Raw genomic sequence first — 20710 nt, 5'->3', positions numbered from 1 at the left:
TCTGGGCTTGCCTGACCCCACCTAGCCAAGTCCCTGCTTTGTTGCCTGGTCATCTTTAAAGACCCCAAAGTGTCCCCTCATCTGTGCCCCGTAGGCACAGCAACCCCAGGGGCTGGCCACTGAGGAGGGAGGGAAAACAAGCCCCCTCCTCTGTGCCAGCTCACATGCTCACAGCCACTCCCGTTGAGCGCTGTGTGTGCTGCACCCCTCCTCTGCGCAATAGTCCCTTTTATAGTTGAGAAGAGTTTGGTGACGTTAGGTGTTTCTTCATTGTAGTAACTACCTTTAAGATAGTAACAATATTAAGAAATGAGTCCAGGTTATTATTGTAACGATGAGAAGTGTACCACGGCGATAATGCCTCACATTTATGGATCGCTCACTTGGTGGCAGGTACTGTGCCAGCGCCGGCAGACACTTCCGTGCCCTTGTATCTGCTGCTTCCTCAGCCCGAGAGTGCTTCCTCTCCTTCCCTCCCCACTGCTGCATGGCCAATTCCATTCATCTTTTTGATGATGTCACCTCCTCAGTGAAGCCTGCCAGGACTCCTTAGATGCTGAGTTGCTTCCTCCTCAGTGTTCCCGCAGTGCCCTGCCTGTGTCCCTACGTGCCCAATCGTGACTGCCTGCCTGGGACCTCCTCTGGGGCCAAGACTGGGCTGGGACTCTGCCCATGCTCCCAGGCCCCGGGCTGCCTAGCACCGTGCCAGTGGGAGCCGGCGGGACTGGGCGATGAGTCATGCAGCTCCGTGCCCTCCCCAGTGAGCGGCAGTCTCCCTCTCATCCGGCTCTGGGAAGCCGCTCTTTCCTGGGAAGCTGACTCTTTTTCTGTAGAAGCCAGGGCTACTCCGGGGAACCCCTGCTCCACTTACAGCTGGATTTTGCAAACCTTGGCCCCACTTCCCGGGAGCCCTCTGGATCTGTTGGTGCCCAGCCCACGCACCCCACTCTGCCTCTTGCACGCCTGTTTCAGTGGCTGGGCTTGCCAACCTCATTCCTGGAGCCTGCCTACTCTCCTGTCACCTGCTTTCCTGTACCTCAGCAGCCTGGGTGACGTCTGCAGAGCTCCAGGACTGGTCACCCGCTGGGCAGAGGGTGGGGGCGGGGCATGGGTGGGAGGGAGGCTGAAGAGGGAAAGGACCCAGGACATACCTTGGCTTTCAGTTGCTCCATTGGGCAGCTCAGACTGGGGAGGACACAGGAGCTAGTCACCTCTGTAGGAAGGGTGGGCAGGCTGCCCCCAAGCCTCAGTAGAATGGCGGCCAAGGTTAAATTTAACACGGTCCTCTGGTAGTGGAGAAGGAGCCAGGTCCCTCCCGTATTTTGAGGCTCCGGGTATATTTAAAAAAGAGTAGAGCTACAAAAAATTGGAGTATGTTTTAAACTGTAGTTGAACAAATTAACTCTTTTCATCATATATTCAAATGCAGTGCAATATATTTGGACTATTGACAAGGTAATTGGAGGATTTGTTTTGAAAATGTATGATTTTCTGGGCCGGCCCCATGGCTTAGCGGTTAAGTGCCCGCGCTCCGCTGCTGGCAGCCCGGGTTCGGATCCCGGGCGCACACCGACGCACCGCTTCTCGGGCCATGCTGAGGCCGCGTCCCACATACAGCAACTAGAAGGATGTGCAGCTATGACGTACAACTATCTACTGGGGCTTTGGGGGAAAAAATAAATTAAAAAAAAATGATTTCCTTGGAGAAATGGCTGATTCTAGGGCTGGGGCAGGGAAAAGGTGAGCCTGGAGGTCTGGAGGTGCCAGAGTTAGGAAGTGCTCCAAACACAAAGGATGGCAGTGTGTCAGAGGGACCCAGCAGCCCAAAGTGCTCCAGTGACTAAAGCAGCAACAATTAGGCAATGAAATAAATAACAGAGTATTTGATTATAACCCAAAGTATAAAACACACATCTGTGTGTTTGTGATGTGTGAGTATGGACTCACACATCTGTGAGTCCATACTGGTAGAAATAAATTATTGAATAAATAACAAACTAGAGGAGAAGAAACAAATCTTCCTTGCCAAAGAATTCCAAATAATATATGGAGATTCTCCCCCCTCCAGCTTAAATATCCCTTCCCCATGCCTTGAATGTACGCTGATCTTAGTGACTTGCTTCTAAACAATAGAGTGGGGAATGGGAAAAATAGTGACTTCACAATGGAGAAACCTGGCAGACACAACCTTGACCAAGTGACCGAGGTTAATGTCACCAGTAGTAGGTCAAGTGGATGTCATGTACCCCCGATACTGTGTGATGAGGAGGGCACTTCACTTCTGTGTTATCTTCCCCCAAACCCATAACCCCAGAGAAGAATGTCAGACAAACCGCAGTTGAAGGACATTCTACAAAATACTTGACCGGGATGCCTCGAAACTGACAGTCACGAAAAGCACAGAAAGACAGACAGTCACAGACCAGAGGACACTAGGAGACATGCCGACTGGGTGCAATGTGGTACCCTGGGGTGGATCCTGGAGCAGAGAGAGTGTCCATGGAGGAGCTGGTTCAGTCCAAATAAAGTCTGGACTTCCATTAACCAAGATGGACCAATGTTGGTGGTGTTAGTTTTGACAGATGACCCTCGGTTTTGTGAGATGATACCATCAGGAGAAACTGAAACTGGGGGAGGGTATACGGGAACTCTCTGTGCTCTCTGCAACTCTCTGTAAATCCAAAATTAATCCCAGAATTAAAAAGTTTATTTAAAAATAAATACAGGGATGGCCCGGTGGCCCGGTTAAGTTCGCGCGTTCCGCTTCGGCGGCCTGGGGTTCGCCGGTTCGGATCCAAGCCGTACTGAGGCGGCGTCCCACATAGAAGAGCCACACCTCTACAACTATGATACACAACTATGTACTGGGGCTTTGGGGAGAAAAAAGAAAAAGAGGAAGAAAAAAAATAAAGAAAGAAATAATATAATTTCATGTGCCTTTTAGGCGCTGTATGTGGGTAACAGGCCAGGTATCTTCGTTTGGTTCTGTTGGTATAGATGTTCCTGTGACTGAGTGTAGCCCCATTGGGGGATGGTGTCTGAAGTCTGAACTTGTGGGCTTTGTGTCTGTGGGGCGCTGGCCAGGGGGTCCTCCTGCCTCCCTCCTCCGTACCCCCCCCCATCCAGCCATCTCTGCTTCCTTTTCTGAACCTTGAATGCTTATATTCTGCCCTGTTCGAGCTGGAAAGCCCCACGAGATTGACTAACCTTTGTTTTACAGACGGCAGACTGAAAGACAGAAAGGGATTTGCTCCTGGCAACACAGCCAGTTAGTTTAGGCAAAGCTGAGAGTGGGACTACCGGGCTTTCTCCATCCCAGGCTTCCGTGGCCCCATTTGCTGCAGACATGGGGATCAGACCCACCCAGGTGCTCAGAAGTACTGGTGACTTACTTAGGGACCTGATAAGGGCCATGTCTAACTCGAGGGAATGGGAGAATCTCAGGTGTCTGTTGGAGAGCGTGTTCCCCGTGGTCTCACTGTGCACTCCCCTCCCCAGTGAATCCCACCTGTTTTTAAGATCCTGAAAGAGGTGGGGTTTGAAGGTAGGCAGAGGGCGAGTCTGCCTGCTCCCGCTTCTCTCCCCCAAAAGCCCCTGCAGTGAAGGGGCCAGGGAGAATTGTGCAAAGCCCTGACAGTGTGCAGAGGTGTTGGGGCCCCAGTCTTGGGGTTGAACACTCCCTCATCTGTACTGGGGGACACAACTTTGGTGATATTCTTGAAGCTGCTAGAGAGGCCCCTGGCTTTCTTAGGGCCGGGAGGGCACGGGGCTAGGCTGAGGTGGCCCAGCAGAGTATGCTGGGGTAGACATTCATGCCCTCTGGCCTGGGAAAGGGGAGGGGCCTGCCCCCGTCCTGGGGCCCCCACTGCAGCCCCCCTGACTGTGTTTCCGCACTGAACTGTAATGGTCTGGGGCATCACCATCTCTCCACCTGACCGTGGCTGCGTGAAGATGGGGCCCCAGGACGGGGTCTGGCACAGATGTTGGTAAACGCTTGTGAGCCAGTGCGCGAGTGAGCCGGCGCGGTTCTGGCTGTGCTTTCCTGCGGACATTTCCGTTGCATCCTCTTTGGCAAGTCCAGCTCACAGATGTCCCCTTGTATCTGAAAAGGGCAGTCATAGGCCTGGGATTTCTCTTGGAGATTTACCTGCCATCTTCAGCTGAGCCATCTGGAAGATTCAGATGAACCAGAAGCTGGACACGGATGAACTTGCATCTGGGTCAGATCTAACCACAGAGTCAGGAGCCTGCTGCCAGCCGGGCTGACATCAGCCCGGTGTGGCCACCCAGAGATGGGGTTGTCATCGTGACCGGCTCACAGACCCTGGAGGTCACTGGTGTGCTGCTCACATGCTGGTCAGAAGTTCTGATGGACTGTTCGAGATATCGTTTATTAGCATGCCACAGGAACTTACTGGTTGCCCTTTCAGTACCCTTTGCCCCACTCTCCCTTCCTAATAGTACTTGGGAATTTCCCAGCCATGTGATCTGGTCAGAAATGACCCCTTTCCAGGGGTGGGGCCTAACTGGCTTAAGCAAATAAGGATATCTCATCCTCCAAGCTACAGTAATTGGTCAAGAAAAGGCACGTGACCCAAATCAGGCCAACCAGAGTTAATGAGTCTCAATTCTCAGTCTTGTCTTTGAGCTAACTGGGAAGCAAGCTCTCTGCTTCTTGCTCTCTGATCCTTGTACAGAATCACAAATGAGAAAAGCCAGTAGTGCCAGGAGCTTTGGAAGCCACCTTGTGAGACATCAGAGGAGGCAGAGCCAAGAGACTGAAAGAATATAGGTCCTTGGTAACAGCTGCTGGATCAAGCCTTGCCTGAAGCTATTCCTAGTTCTAGACTTTTTGGCTATGTAAACCCATAAGTTCTGTCACTCACAACCAAAAATGTCTTTTATAATGGTAACAATAATTAATAATTAAGTGTATATATATATATATAATTACCTAAATACAGTGTAGGGAATAAAATCTTACAAAATATGAGTTCTGTAGGGATGGTTTGGAAATAATAAAACAGACTTTTAGTGGTGAAAAAGTCAGCAAACTGCTGATCTAGCTCAAGCTTTGCCATTTGGCACATGGTAAAACTAAGGCCCAGAGACCCATGAGGTTTGCTCGAGGTTTCCAGCTGTTTGGGAGGGCGTCCTGGCTCTCAGTGCACTAATTCTTGCTGTTATAATTGGAATGCTTGAATGTCTGTGTGTTCCCTGTGAAATCATCGCTACGTGTTTTTCTCTCTTCTCTTGTCTGTGTTTCTAAGAGGCGGAGAAAGAATGGCAACAATCCCCCTCATTTTGCAAACAGGGAGGCAGAAGCCCAGAGAGGCTTAAAGATTTGCCAAAGCTTCCACAGAAAGGCGGGGAAGAGCTGGTCCTGGAGGGAAAATGTCCTGAGTGTCACTTAAGGTCCAGCCCCCTCCACGTGGCTTCTCGTGCTAGCCACCTCTGCCTCCATTAGGGGAGGAGTAGAGACTAGGGGCGTGATGGAGTCCCTTCTTCTAGCCTTCCTTCTCAGCTGCTGAGTGATTGAAGAGGACTTTGAGTTGGTCAGGCCAAGGAAGTGACTGTGGGCCCTGGCAGCTGGTCCTTCCTCCCCAACCTTAGGAAAACCAAGGTTATGGGGCTCAGAGAAAACTTAGGTTATTTCTGTTGCCAGAGCCTCCAAAAGCAAGGCCAACCTAGAGAGATGGGAGGCTGTATGCATGAGATTCTGGCCTTACAATCCATGTGACCCCAGCCCTGACACCTACCCTCCCCTACCTTTCTCGGCGCCCCATCATTTTCAGTAGCCACAGGGTTGATATGCACAGCTACACAGGTGGTGCACTGCACAATTTGGATTGTGATCTGAATGGCACCCCCTGGGGTTGTGCAGTTCACAACTTGCACAACCATACACAGTGAGCCTAGGTTGCATTTCTCAACATGTTTGGACATGCAGATTGTATTCACAGCAATTGATCACCTTGCAAACCCTTTTTTGCATAAAAAATCATTTATCCTTTTTGCAAGATAAAGAAGATATTTCGATAAATTAGTTTTATTTTAGATCAGTCTGACCCCAAAGATTGTATTAAAAAGTTTATATTTAATGAGATTCCTTATTTTTAAAGGTGACTTTTGGCGCTTTTCTATTTAGTAAGTCATACCTACTGTTTAAAAGAATTTAAATTAATTTTATGAGGAAAAGTAAGATTTATAGACACATGAATTAAAAATACTTTGTCAGGCTTGGTTCAGGGACTGAACGTATGCTGAAATGATCATTATAGATTGAAATTTACATGCTATGAATTAAAAAATAGATATACTTGCTTTCAATCCATCAGAGCTTTAGAATTCTTACATCTTATGCTTCATTTTTATGATTTATTTAGTTATTTTAAAAACAAATTTTGTGCTTTGTTTCTAAACGAAGAGATAAGAGAGAAGATATCATCCCCTCAAATAACCCATTTCAGGTATGAATAGCTGTTATTTCCAAAAGATGAAAAGCCAAAATGGCTATATTTTCTCTTTTTAGTGTTGGTTTTTGAAGTACTAGAAACATCTTGATGTTCTCCATAAGACGTTTTTTTGAACAGGTAATACATAAACAATGTAAAAGGTTCAAAAGGTACAGGTGTGTTTATAGCAGAACCAAAACCCTCCTTTCCATGGACCTCAGAGTGATTCTGCAGTCCAGGAAGAACTGAATTTAGCAGTTTCTTCTGTACCTTTCCAGAAAGAATCTAAGCAGCTACAAGCAAATGTTTGCACATATATATTCTGCTGTGTTTCTCTGTATTTTTATACAAATGAAGCCCTCTCTACAACCAACTGCATCTTGGTTGTCTCACTTGATAATAAACCTTTGAGATAATTCCAATCTGTACATGTTACACTGCCTCATTGCTGAAAATATTCCACTGTCAGGATGTACCATAATTTATTTAGGCAGTTTTGACTGACAGATATTTAGGTTGTTCCGATCTTTGGCTATGACAAACAATCCTGCAGTGTAGACCCCGGTCTCTTCCCCACTTGGCAACTGTGCAAATACGTAGTAGGATAAATTCGTCTTGCTGGGTCAAAGGGTGTATTGGTTTGCAAGGGCTGTCATAAGCAAGCACCACACACTGGGTGGTTAAGCAACAGAAATTTATTATTTCACATGGAATTATTTCAATTTCAATTATTTCAAGAAATGGATTCCATTCTGGAGGCCAGGAGTCTGAGATCAAGGTGTGGGCAGGCTTGGCTCCTTCTGCATGCTGTGAGGCAGGATCCGTCCCAGGCCTCTCCCGTGGCCTCTGGTGTGTTGCTGGCACTGTTTGGGGTTCCTTGACTTGTAGATGCATCACCCCATCTCTGCCTTGATGTTCACATGGCATTCTCCCTATGTGTGTCTGTGTCCAAATTTCCCCTTTTTATAAGGATAACAGTCATATTGGATTAGGGGCCCCCCCTACTCCAGTATGACTTCATCTTAGCTAATTCCATCTGCAATGACCCTCTTTCCAAACAAGGTCACATTCTGAGGTGCTAGGGGTTAGGACTTCAAGATGTGAATTTTAGGGGGACACAGCTCAACCCATAACAAAGAGTAGATGAGCATTTACCTTTAGAAAAATATTGCTAAATTGCTTTTCATAGAAATTGTACCACGACCTTCTCAGGAGCAGTGATGAAGATGGCCTGTGTCACCACATCCTCACCAGCACAGGGGGTCCCCGACATTTTGGTCTTTGCTGGTCTAATAGATGAAAATGCTGTCTCACTGTAGTCCAACTTGTATCTCACTTAGACGTGAGGCTGAGTCTTCCTTTTTCATATATTTAAGATCAATTTGCATTATTTTTGTGACCAATTGTTTACATCCTTTGCCTATTTTTCTATTGAATTATTGGTCTTTTATCCTTATTGATTTGTAGGAGCTCTTTAAAGATAAGGGAAATTAGCTCTTTGTGATGTGTTTCAAATATTTTCTTTTCCTGTTAGTCAATTGTTATTTGACTTGGTATATAAGTCAAATAACAATTTGGTATATAAGTTTCTTTTTTCTTTACCCAGCAAAAAATTTTCAATTTGATGTAGACAAACAAATCATTTTCTTTTATGGTTTGGAGGTTTTCTGTGGGATTTAAGAAAGCCTTCTCTGCTCTGAGGTTATGGCACAAATTCTCTCATTTTTTTCTAACACGTTTATGGTTTCATTTTTTTGTGTATAGCTTTTTAATCTATTGGGATTAATTTTGGCATAGGTGTAAGGTAGGGACCTAATTTAGTTACTTTGGGGGACTCTTGGTCCCAACAGCACTTATCAAATAACATTTGAGAACTGTGATCAGATGTAAGCAGTGTTTAGATATGAGGAATTTGCAGAAATATTTTCATTAACATTTTTCCCTATTAATTTGTATTTCAGCATCAATTTTTTTTTTAGAATTCTTGTTTTTGACCAGTGATCCATTATGGGTATAGGCTCTAAATTTGTTATCCTAATAAAAATAATTTAAAAGTGTTTCATGGCAAAGCTAACCCCGGGCTGGCAGTGTTCAGCCGAGTGATAAAAAGACTGAGTAACTATGAACCCCATTTGATAAGCACTCAGTCTCCCACCACTCAGTCTCCTTTAAAAAATTAATATATAAGTATTTATTCATTGATTAAAATGTAGAAATAGAAACAGGTGCTAGTGTTGCATTTGAGACATGAATCCCCTGGGAAAACTCCTCGTCCCTCGGGGTTCATCTGAGTGCGTTGCGTCTGAATCCTGCCTTCACCACCTCCCAGCCCTGCCTCCTTGAGTAACTTCCTTGACCTCTCTGTGCTACATTTTTCTTCATCTATAAAATGGGGATAATAATAGGAGGAGGTTTGTAGGGCCTGAAGCTGATGCAATTTGAGGGGCCCTCTTAAAAATTACAAGTGTCAAGTGAAGCGTGTCCCCTGCAGGATCTGGGGAGGGCCTCTCAGATGAGGCGATGGTCTAACTCGCCTGGCGCCGGGGCGGGGTGGGTTTGACTCCCAGACTACAACTCAGGTGTGTAAGAAACACCACTTTCTTCACGCACCAACACCTACCTGGAGTTCTGACGCCAAGCGCCCAGTTCCACTGAGCTGGCAAACATCTTGACTGCAGCCATTCTTGTTTTTTTTGTTGTTGTTATTGAGGAAGATTGGCCCTGAGCTAACATCTGTGCCCATCTTCCTCTATTTTGTATGTGGGACCGTGGCTTGATGAGCGGTGCGTAGGTCCGCACCTGGGATCCCAACCCGCCAGCGCCAGGCCGCTGAAGTGGAGCGCGCGAGCTTAACCATTACGCCACTGGGCGGGCCCCATCACTGCAGCCATTCCTGAAGTTCTGAATCCACCTTGCTCTGAAGCAGAACAAGGCGTGGGGTCAGGGGAGGGTCCGTTTCTCTGTGATCATACTTCATCCTTGATCATCTGTTTGCACATGTCATGGCTGAGGGTCTGGTATCCCTTTCTAATGTCTCCTTCAACCTTCAGCTCTCCACTGCTTCTGATCCATGCGTGGGACTTGGGGGTCCTTGAGGGGTGCCCAAGGAGTGCTGGTTAGCCGCTTGTAAGAAGGTCACTATTGGTGGGCCTAATGGCTCTATTCTAGGCCATACCAAATATCCTGCTCTCTGAGGCGGGCAGTGAACCATGGTGGCTAAAAGCATTGGATTGGGTGTCAGACAGAACTGGGTTCAAATCCTGTAGAGCCTGTTTTCCTCATCTGCAGATCGGGGAGGATGATAATAACACCTCCCTCGTAGAATTGGTGTGAGGAATTAAATGTCATGGTGTTTGCCAAGGGCTTAGCAGAATGTCTGACACAGTGCATGAGCTCTGTTAATAGACCCATCACTTCCCTTTTGTTCGTTATTGGATGGGGAAACTGAGGTCCCAGAGACACTGGCTGGCTGGGTCGGGATCACCATGCAACATGGGGTAAAGGCACAGAAAGCTTATTCAATTTGCACATGACCTAAAACTAGATGCAGCAGCTGGTATGTTTAGTGACCAAACCAGGGCTCAAAAGCACCTAAAGCAGACGAAGTGATAGAAGTAAAATGGAATAGGGAAGGATATAAAATGAAAAGATTTTGCATGAAAAAGGTTTTGGCTGAATGTTCAATAAAATCCCATGTTAAGATGGCTGTGCAAACTGATGTGATCTCAGGCTGCATCTATAGAGGTATAGGGTTGAGAATGAGGGAGGTGATAGCTGGAGAGTTGTATTCAATTCTGGTTGCCATACTTTTGAGAGGACAGGGAGAGACCAGAGTCCAATTTGTGGAGGGCAAAGGACAGTGAGGAACTGGGGATACTGACTTTGGAGAAGACTCAGGCTCACAGGCAGGAGCAGTACTATAACCCTGCCTGGCCCAGGGGCAGAACTGGGACTTGTGGAAATAACAAGGGGCTGAGAACCAACTCTGTGACCGTCAGAACCGTCCCATAAGAAAAGGATTGCGTTTGAAGGTAGCAAACCCCCCATCACCAGTGATATGCAAGGAGAGTGAGGAAAAGATTCCTGCTTCGAGCTCTTAGGTAGTTGCAACAAAAGTACTAGACTCTACTGATAAAAATCCTTGTTGGCTATATATACACATATTATAGTCAACAAATATGTAATCCATATTTCCCCTATTTTAAAGTCTACTTTAAAATTTGAATATTACTGGGGCCGGCCTGGAGGCATAGTGGTTAAGTGCGCGCTCTGCTGTGGCCACCTGGGGTTCGCAGGTTTGGATCGCGGGTGCACACCAATGCACCGCTTGTCAAGCCATGCTGTGGCACTGTCCCATATAAATTAGAGGAAGATGGGCATCGATGTTAGCCCAGGGCCGGTCTTCCTCAGCAAAAAGGAAGATTGGCAACAGATGTTAGCTCAGGGCTAGTCTTCCTCAGGAAAAAAAAGAAAAGTGAATATTACCGAAATTCGGACTGACTTACAATCAATGTATACATTTAATGCATCCTTCTTTCCTGAAAAGTTGTTATTCAGGCATTTTTGAATCAGCAAAGTATACGATTGGGGAGGTTTTTGACAATCTGTATTTCATCTTACACTTGTCCCATTGGAATGAATGTCTTGAATTAAAAGAAATGTATCAAAATAAAGAACATACTTTAAAAATCCAACATTCCCTTCTAAGTGAAGCCATACTCAATCTATTGCATCCATCAGGCCGTGACATTCCACTTTGCCGCCGCTGTCCTGGCATCTGAAATGGAACAGAGACAGGCTATTAAACCGGTTTTAACAAATTCAGAGCAGCAGGTTCTTGGCTGGAAGGAAAAATATTCCACTTACCAAGAGATGTTGTTCCTTCAAAGGATGAGCACCTACTTCACAAAGAGAATTTGGAGGGAGCTTTTTGTTCTGCAGGGAAAACATCTGGATTTGAATATGTCCATCCTCAAAAGGAGATTTCTCATAATGGACCAAACTCAAAACACTCGGAGCACAAGGACTGGTGAGTTTTCAAAAGGAGACACTTCGGAGAGGTGGGAGGGCCCTCGTGTCCTCGCCAGCGCCAGCTTGGAGGTCTGTGGAGGGCTCCCGCGCCCTTCACATGTAACTTGCCTCCTGAAAGACTCACCATCATCTGCCGCCTCCCCACCCCACTCTGGGAATTTGGGACCTGAATTCATTTGAAAACATCTGTGGGTTCAGGAGGCTCTTTTTTATTATAAAGCTGCCAAGGAGATCTTACCAGGAAAGAAGAAACGAGAAAGAAGGAAGCTCGGCCAAGGTCGGTCGGGCTCCGGCTGTGGGTTTGGAAGGGGGGCGCGTGGAGCGCCTCACCTGCAGCCCGTGCTCGTGGGCACGGGGCCCGCGCGGCAGGCGCCCACCGACCTGGGTTCGAATCCCCGCCCTGCCGGTGACCTCGGGGCAGTTGTGTAACCTCTGGGCCCCGCGACGCCCTTTCCTGGAGCCCGCAGCTGGAACGAAGCCCCTTGCAGCCCTGACATCAGAGGTGACGCGAGCCTTCGCAGGCGATGACTAGGCAGAACGCGATGCCACTCCCTTTCCCGTGTCCGGGCTGGCGCGGGGCGTGTCGCCTCCGAGCAGGTGGTCCCCGCCCCTCCAGCGGCTCTGCCGACTGCCCCGCACCCAGCGCTCCCAGGGCCCCCGACCCTCGCTCCTCCTCGGCCACCGCCCGGTCCTCAGATAACCGCCCGACGGCTGGCCTGCGGCGCCCCCTCCTGGTGACCGCAGGGAGCGGGGTACGGGGGCGCTGCTGCCACAACTCTGAACAAAAGGAAGTCCTTTCTGGGGTCGAGCCTCGACCTCTCCTGGGACCGTCTGAGGCATGAAAATCCGGTCATATGGAGTCCAAGCAGTGCTTTTTCTAGGCTGGGCGGGGCCGTCCTGAGGCCCCAGTGGAAGGGACCACTGGAGGGGGACCTATGCCGAGTAAGACTAGGGCTGTTGTGCAGGTGGGGTGCAAGAGTGGGGCTCCCACCGGGGCGTGCGAATGGCAGAGGCACCCCCAAAGGAAAGACTGTAGGTCAGGGCTTGTGAGGAAAAAATAAGGACGGGGGTCGGGGGCAGACTCTGCCTGAGGGAGGGTTTTGGTGCAGCCCCCAACTCACCGACCTGGATGGCTTCTTCCTCCACCTCCTCGGGGACAGATTTTATCAGCGTTTCAGTGGTGTTGGTGAAGGGCCTCAGTCTCCTTTAAGAACAGAGACAGCAGGAGGGGTCCGAGTTGAACTCCGGGCAGCACTTCTCAAGTATGAGGGATGTTGGACCAAAGAGGGGAAAGCAAAGGGGGGAGCTTCGCGTGGAGGAGAGCCCCTTGGTGAAGTGGGGTCTGCCCAAAGAAGTGAGACGGCCCCCTGAAGCTCCCTGACCATCCTTAGGGGCTGTGACTGGGTGCAGTCCTTGGGTCCCCGGAGGGAGAGACCTCTTGTGAGGCTCTTGGTGGCTCTGGCCTTTGGGGATGGGATGAACCTGGGCAGGTGAGGATGGGCAGGTTGAGAAACTGAGGTCCAGAGTCATTGCCACCCCCGTCCTGCCGCACTTGGTGAACTCATCTTCCTTCACCTCTCGCTCATCTCCTTTCTGGACGGTCCAGATCCCCCATGAAAGGCCGCGCTACCCCCCTCCACGTGCTCCCATTGCTCACAGTCTACAGTGCTGGGCTCCGCGTCCTCCTCCCCGCTGGGCTGTGTGCTCCATCCCTGCTCTCTCCCCAGCACCAGCCAGGCTGCCTGGTATATCACTGGTGCTCAGTGCATATTCGGTAACTTCAGTTGACTTGGGAAGGCGCTCCAGGTCTTGGCTTCAGAAAGGATTTGGGTAGGCAGAGAAGAGGCAGAGCCCTGAGGCTTGACTGACAGGTGGTCTGAGCAGTGCCTCCTCTCTCTGTACCCCTCCCCGTCAGGGTTACCCCTCCCTCCATTTAGACACCCTCCCTCCTCGCTCTGTGTTAGGCTCTGACTCCCCTCTCCCAGGCTGGCCCACCTATGGACCCCTCCTTATCCAGCTCAGCCTCTGATTTCCCACGCTGGGCCCATCCCCCCGCATGGCTGCCCTGCCCTGATTGGGCTCTGACCCCCACAGGGGGCCAACCCATGTGTGGATGCCCCCTTGTCCCATTTGTACTCAGACACCCCGGCCAGGCTGCCCCTTTGTGAGAGACGCTCTACTCGCCCTGCCGGAGCTCTGACCACTGTGCAGGGGTGCCTCCCCCATGGACCCCTCCTCACCCTGCTCTGACACCCGCTCTGGCCCTCCGTGGTTCCTCCACCTCCACGCAGAGGTCTCCCTTGCTCTGCTGCACCTGAGGCCTTTAGGACTGAATGGTTCTGGAAGGAACGAAGGAAGAGAAGAGGAGCAGAACAGTGTTTCTGAAAAAATATTTTAACAGTGGAAATTTTTGTGCAGGCAAAATCTTGGACCAAATATATAAAATAGAGCTGCTCTGGTTGAAGAGATAGCAAGAGGAGAGAGAGAGAGAGAGGAGGGAGAGAGAAAGAAAGAGAGAGAGGAGGAGAGAGAGGAGAGGGAGAGAGGAAGAGAGAAGAGAGAGAGAGGGAGAGAAAGAGTGTGCCTGGAGCCCCCCTCCAGGGTCCACTCTCTCAGAACTGTCATTAAGTCCAAGGGGTTCCTTGGTATACAGTTTGGGAACCACTGGAAAAGAATTCTGCCTAGGAAAAAAGGGTGCTGCTTTGCAGCCACTAATGTGTCTTGGCTGAGCTTGTCTGAGAAGCAGCCCACAAGGCAGCTGGCTCATCATCCACCCTGAGGTAGCTCTTGAGGACGGGGGATGGAGCTTGGAGGCACCAGTGGCTCTTGCTTGGAGGAGGGGTCTCTGAGGGGGGCCAGAGGGTCCTGGGCAGGTGTTGGGGGGCCTATGGGAGGCGGGTCAGGGTCTGCAGGACACAGGCGGTGAGTTATCGGACTTGCATGTGCCGAGGCACGGGGCAGACCACCTCTTCCCCATCCATGCCCCTTTGTGACTCTCCGTGTCTGCATCTCTGGTCACCTCCAGGAAGAGAAACTGGGAATTCTGCTTTGGGGGCTGGAACAGATGTTACCGACCTCCTAATGGTGCTCATCAGACCATGAGCAACACTTGACGGTTTACAAGACACTTTCACATCCATTCGCTGGTTTGATTTGGTAGTAGCGACCTTTGGTAAAATAGTCCTGTTACTAATCCCGCCCCCGGAGAGAAGAGGAAGTTGGGATCAGAGGTTGCGTAAATTGCCCTCAGCGCCAAGAGGAGGCCGGGAATCTCAACAGACTCCCATCCCAGCGCCTTCCCGGCACCCTGGGCTTTCCCCTGGGCCTCTCCCCACCCCGTCTCTTTATCATGCTAATTGAGGTAAGGAGCTGCTTCAGTCTGAGGCCAGCTCCAGTTTAGGGCTTGAGGTTAGGACTCAGTAGTCAAGCAGAAAACAGGGCAAGGGTCAGGACCCTTTCCTGACACCCCAGGGGTGAGCTCTGAGGCCCCCTCGCTGGTGTGGGGGATTTGAAATAGGATGACCATACAATTACTCATCCAGATTAGGACATTTTTGAGAATGAAAGGGAGCGCCCTTAATAAGTACCCCACAGCGACAGCCGAGAACGGGAGGCGAGGTCACCCTATTGTGGAACCACCTGCTTCGTCCCCTCTCCTCCTCCACATTCACTGAGTGGCCATTCACTGCACATTTAGCTTGCTGGGCACTCCGCAGAGCTTGTTTTATGGATCTTCATGGCGACGTGTGGCTGATCCAGTTATCGTTCCCATTTTATTGATGGAGAGACTGAGGCCCGGAAGACTCTTGCCTAAGAACTCACAGCTGGTAAGTGGTGGAGCTGGGATTTGAACCCAGGGAGGCTGGCTTTCCCTGGAAGGATTATACATAATAAAATTTTAATGTATGGATTTGAGCAACCAGAATTGTGCCATGGAATGGGGGCTCCCCAAGCCTCTCCTCAGACCTTCCCCCAATGACTCCTAGCTCTCTTTTGCTCAGGGACATCATTAAAAGGAACTTTGAGTGGTGAGGAGCTGTGTAGACGAGGGAGGGAGGCAGGTGCACTCAGCAGACGGGAATGTGTTAGAAGCATGGAGTGGAAGGGTAACAACAGAATGAGAATAATAAAAGCTAACATTTATTAAGCACTCACTGTGTACCAGACTCTGTTTTAAGTCTTTTCAAGGTATTAACCTACTTAATCCTCACAACAATGTAACATTATTATCCCCATTTTACAGATGAGAAAACTGAGGCCACTTGCCCTCCATTACATAGCTGGTAAGTGGTAGAGCCAGGACCACCCAGTTGTCTTAACCATTGGCCAGTTTGTCCTTGAGGAAGAGGATGCTGCTGGCCCGGGCCCGGGGGTGGAGTCCCGCTAGCCTGCTTCCTCTAGGGCACCCAGTGGGCCAGTTTTCAGGGAGGAGAGAGTCCTTGGTCTAGCCTTCTGGGGGCGCCAGCCAAGAGTGTGCACCGACTCCCCCTTCTGCGTGGCTGTCTGCCTGCAGGAGGCGCGGGCCGGCAGAGGTGGGGCTGGATCCTTGCCGTCCTCTGTGGTGGCTCATTTTGATTCATTTTCTTTAAATGCTTCTCACTCTGTTTTTAAATCTAATTTTTCAGCTTCTTTTTTTATCTTCACTCAAGTTGCTGTAATGAAACGAAAATGTGTCTGTTTCCCTCTGCTGGAGCTGCCCGGGGAATTTCAATATAAAACAAACAAGTTGGCTTTTAAAATTAAAATTTTATGGGTGGCATTTCCTCATTTAATGGGAGGCACAAAAGGCTGGAGTAAAACCAATTAACATGGGGTTGGGACTTGGTGTTCAGCAAAATTAAACAACAGGAGCTCGGTGTGCTGGGAGCCGGTAGTGCAGGGGCTGGGGGAGGTGTGCAGACAGGTGCCCAGAGGGCCCCAGCGCTGGGGTGTACATGCAGGCCTCGCCACCCCGTCCCCACCCCCAGGACCCCGTGCCCAGGTGCCTGTGTGCACACCTGCTCTGCGCATTCAGATGGCAGGCGATTGTGGGGGATGACAAACGGGGATGGCTGCCTCGGATCCCTGGCGTCTTGGACACTGGAGTCTGAGAGGCATCCATGCAAGTAGCCAACACCCCTGCAAGGGCCAGAATTCACTCGGAAGTTATCTTTTGGGACAGTATGAGTCCCGTCCATGAAGGCGGGGGCCTCGTGTTGATCACAGCTGTGCCCCGAGGCCCAGACAGTGGCAGGAGTGTGGTAGGTGCTCTCCAAATACTCGGTGACTGAACGAATGACTTCATTTGAGCAAACAATATTAATGGAACTCTGCGGTGAATTAATGGAACTCAGTGGTCAATCACTCAGAGTGTTTATCGCCCAGTGCAGTAATTTTTTTTTTGGTAGAAATGGTGAAAATAGCACTTGAAATCCGAGGAGGGAGGGGCGGTCTGGTGGGATCACCCTGGGAGAGCAGCTTTGTGAAACTGGTAAGGGCAGAGCGAAGGACACCAGAGGAGAAGGCAGGCCAGGCTGGGGGGCTGGCAGGAGAAAGTGGTGGAGGCGAGAAGTGGACGTGGCTGAATCTGGCTGCAAAGAAGCGTGTGTGCGAGAAGCTGAATCTGGAGAGGTCTACGGGAGCCTGGCTGTGAAGCGTGGGACAAGGAGCTTCATTGACTTTATCTCGTGGGCAGTGGGGAGCCATTGAATGTTCCAAAGCAGATTGATACCATCAGAGGTGGTTTCTGGGAGACTGATTCTGAAGGCTGGTGGGAGGGAAAGGAAGAGTCCAGCTGGGTGTGGAGCATGAGTTGGGGCTGAGTTGAGGACCTCACGCTGGGCCGTCAGGGTGGCCTAGGGGTACTGGGGGAGGGGAGAGAAGGCTGGGCGATGGGGGGCCCTCCTCGGAGCTGGGGAGCCCTGGAGGAGGAGCAGGCTGGGAAAGTGGAGGAATTCAGTGTGGTAACACCAGCCCACCCCCGGGTGTGGACCTGGTTGTGCTGCAGACACGGGAAGCAGATTTTACGCTGTCTTCACTGATTACAACCAGATCCTGTAAACTGGGCTGTGGGGCCACAGCCCCCAGGCAGCCTGAGGAAAACAGGCTCACAGCTTCAGAGAAAGGGCTGGGCCGCTTCTGATCCCTTTACCTCCCTGCTCTCCCCACTGATTCTTTCTTTCTCCCACTGGGGCAGCTTTCTCCCGATGCTTTCTGTCCTTTGAACTCTGGGTCTCTGGAGAGGGCCACTCTGGTTACTAGAATCCCCAGAGTGGCAATAAGATTGGGGAGGCAGGGGCCAGCCCCGTGGCGTAGTGGTTAAGTGCGCGCGCTCCGCTGCTGGCGGCCTGGCTTCAGATCCCGGGCGCGCACTGATGCACCGCTTGTCAGGCCATGCTGTGATGGCGTCCCATATAAAGTGGAGGAAGATGGGCACGGATGTTAGCTCAGGGCCAGTCTTCCTCAGCAAAAAAGAGGAGGATTGGCATGGATGTTAGCTCAGGGCTGATCTTCCTCAAAAAAAAAAAAAAAAGAAAAATTGGGGAGGCCAAGTGCCCTGCCTGCTCTGAGTCAGGAAATCGAGCTAGAAGCCACCACCAGCATCCTTAGTCCTCCTCCAGCAGGCCTTCGGACCCACAAATACACCCCCAGACAGATTCCTGCAGGCCCCAGACAGACCTCCAGCAGGGGCGCAGACAGTGGGGCCGGGTCCCTGCTCTCTTCGGGAGGGTGTCTTTGAGGGAACATCTGAGGTGGGAGGACGGGCTTCCTGGTGCCGGTCTGTGCTCTGATTCACGCCCGTGGCAGGGTCCCTCCCAGGGACCCCCGAGGATCCAGGTGAGGTACTCTTTGAGACCAATTTGAGAACCTGTCTGAGGTTTATTTGTAAGTCTCTTTGAGGCCTGTTTGAAGGCCTAAAGACTGTCTGGGCTGGCCTGAGGGCCAGTAGCATAAAACCAAAAATGGCCTGAGGCCAAGGCTGACACTGACCCTTCTCCTGCCATACAACAAAGAGAGTAAGTTTGGCCAAGCCTGAAGTAGGTTCTTATGTCCAGGGGGCTAGAAGTGGCTGGTGTCTTCTCTTTGGTGGTGGATGATGTCTACCCTAAACCACAAAACAGTTAGCCAGAGCCCCCACTCCATCCCAACAACCAGTTGGCTGACCCTGACAAATCTGGCAAAGACAACACACTTCTTGAGGACCACACCACCTGCTCACCTTCCTGGGGAGAGAGACAGAATGTGCCCTGTCTGAAGTGGGTGTTTAAGTATGAATAGGAATTCACCTGGTGAAGAAGATAGGAAAGACAGTATGGACTGAGTGATACCAGTGAAGACACAGAAATGTGAAACAGTTCTCTGTGGGCCAAGGGAACCACACATATGTCAGTTTTCCTGGAGTCCAGAATTTGCAAGAGTGAGGCATACGAGTATCACACAAAATAATGTAAGAGAAAGCCTTGCAAACTGTCAAGTGCTATACAAATGAGGCATTGCAGTCACCACCCATCTCTCTGGTTTGTCGTGGGAACCAAATGAGCCGAGACGTGTGAAGTTGTATTGTAAACTGGAAAAGTGTTTACAAAAATGTTAATTAATATATTTAGAGAGTAGGTAGATTAAGTGTGAGAATGTGGAGATGGAGTAGACAATTAAAATATCTGCGAATTTCATTCTTGAATTCACATTTTAGGAAATGTTTATAAACTGAGAATTCTAATTACTTTTTTCCCTCACACCTCTTTTCAGATGAATTCATTGTAAGAGAGTTATAGTGTCTACTAAAAATATTGTCAATTTCTTAATGTATCAGTTGAAACTCTTTATATAATAAGTAACAGAACACCCACCGCAAATTGGCTTAACCAGGAAAAGGAATGTGTAGGTTATGTGATTTGAAAGTCCAAAGGTAGCAATGAACCTCAAGATAGGTTTGATCCAGAGAGCGTTACCCCTCATGCTCAGGCCAGCTTCTCCATGTTGGGTGCCAATAGCTCCTAGGCTTCTTCTTCCAAATCTTGGGAGAGAGAGGGGCTTCCCTTTGGCCAACCATCCCACAAAATTCCCGAGCTTCACTTCTGATCGTGAAGCTGGTACCTGAGGTTTACCGTAGATGTTCAAGAAAGACATGACTGCCTTTCAACCTTGTTCCCAACACAGACAGGGATGAATCTTGTCCATTTCCTGTTTTCTTGTTTAACCTGAGGGGTGACTCAGGGGTCGAGAGGATTTGTGAGCTTGTTTTGCAGAAGAGAATGCCCTGGGGGAGGTTGTGGTCACCAGATGACCAGCCTCCAGCTGTCATTGATGCCCAGAAGTCAGATTGCCCAAGGGCTTCTCTGGAGTGAAAGAAACACCCTTTGTTTCTCTGAAAATCCTCCTGCCAAGCCCCTTAGCTCTATAAAACCCCCTGCCTTCTTCTCTTGTGAAGGCAGATTTGAGAGAACCCATCCTCCCGCCTTCTCATTTTGGCCAGTCGAATAAAACCTTTCTCCATCTCCAAGCACCAATGGCTCAGTGATTGGTTGACTGCGCCTTGGGCATATGGATTTGAGATTAAGAGGTTCAGTATCAATCGCACCAACTTGGGTCACGTGGATGCGGAATTCCAGGGCCTGTTTGCGTAGATTGCATCCATTGCCCATCCCTGAAATAATCACTGTGGTACAGGAGAAGGTGGAATGGGTGTCCACCATACCTGGTCACTGAGATGGATGGCTGGGCTTCAGGTGTGCAGACGTGGAGTCGTGTTCGACCTCTGCCCTCATTGTTGATTCATTATCTAAACTCTCTCTTCCTTGTAGCTCTCCCTTCACAGGCATGATACTGGTCCAGGCCTCGTCCCATCACCCCATCACTCCACACTCAAATTACTGTGATTGCTTTATTTTTAGCTGCTTACTCAGTCACTATCCTCTTTGCTCGCCAATAAATTTTTCTCTATAGCTGCTCAAAAGCTCAACACATTTAATCATAGCAAAGAACACATATTACAGCCGATGTGATAAGACAGAAAACATGATTACAAAATTTAGCTATGGGAAAATTATCATCATTTGCCAAAGACACAATTTTATCACTAGAAAACCCAATAAAATTAACTCAAAACAATTAATTATGGCAAATAAAAGAGTTTAGTAAGATGTCAGATACAAAATAAAAAGAAGAAAAAAAGCTTTTTTCTATAACAACAATAATCAGTTTTAAGATATTGTAGCATGTTATCCAGAGAAGAGAGTTTTTAC

At 49.4% G+C, this 20710-nt stretch overlaps 1 long non-coding RNA gene across 3 annotated transcripts; it reads right to left on the bottom strand.

The window, feature by feature from the left end:
- Positions 1-11044: 11044 nt before the first annotated feature.
- On the bottom strand, positions 11045-13904 carry LOC131413161 (uncharacterized). 3 transcript variants are annotated; one of them, XR_009221898.1, is made up of 5 exons: positions 13727-13904; positions 13144-13299; positions 12608-12690; positions 11322-11390; positions 11045-11232 (listed from the first exon to the last, which is right to left on the bottom strand). It is a non-coding gene; the product is annotated as an uncharacterized LOC131413161 (long non-coding RNA). The 3 variants fall into 3 exon arrangements; XR_009221899.1 differs by having other exon boundaries at positions 12612-12690; XR_009221897.1 differs by lacking the exons at positions 12608-12690; positions 13144-13299; positions 13727-13904 and adding an exon at positions 11817-12062.
- Between the last annotated feature and the right edge of the window lie 6806 nt (positions 13905-20710).

The sequence above is a fragment of the Diceros bicornis genome, chromosome 13 (assembly GCF_020826845.1).
Source record: "Diceros bicornis minor isolate mBicDic1 chromosome 13, mDicBic1.mat.cur, whole genome shotgun sequence".
NCBI classification, from domain to species: Eukaryota; Metazoa; Chordata; class Mammalia; order Perissodactyla; family Rhinocerotidae; genus Diceros; species Diceros bicornis.
This window is presented reverse-complemented; position numbering and strand designations above follow the sequence as displayed.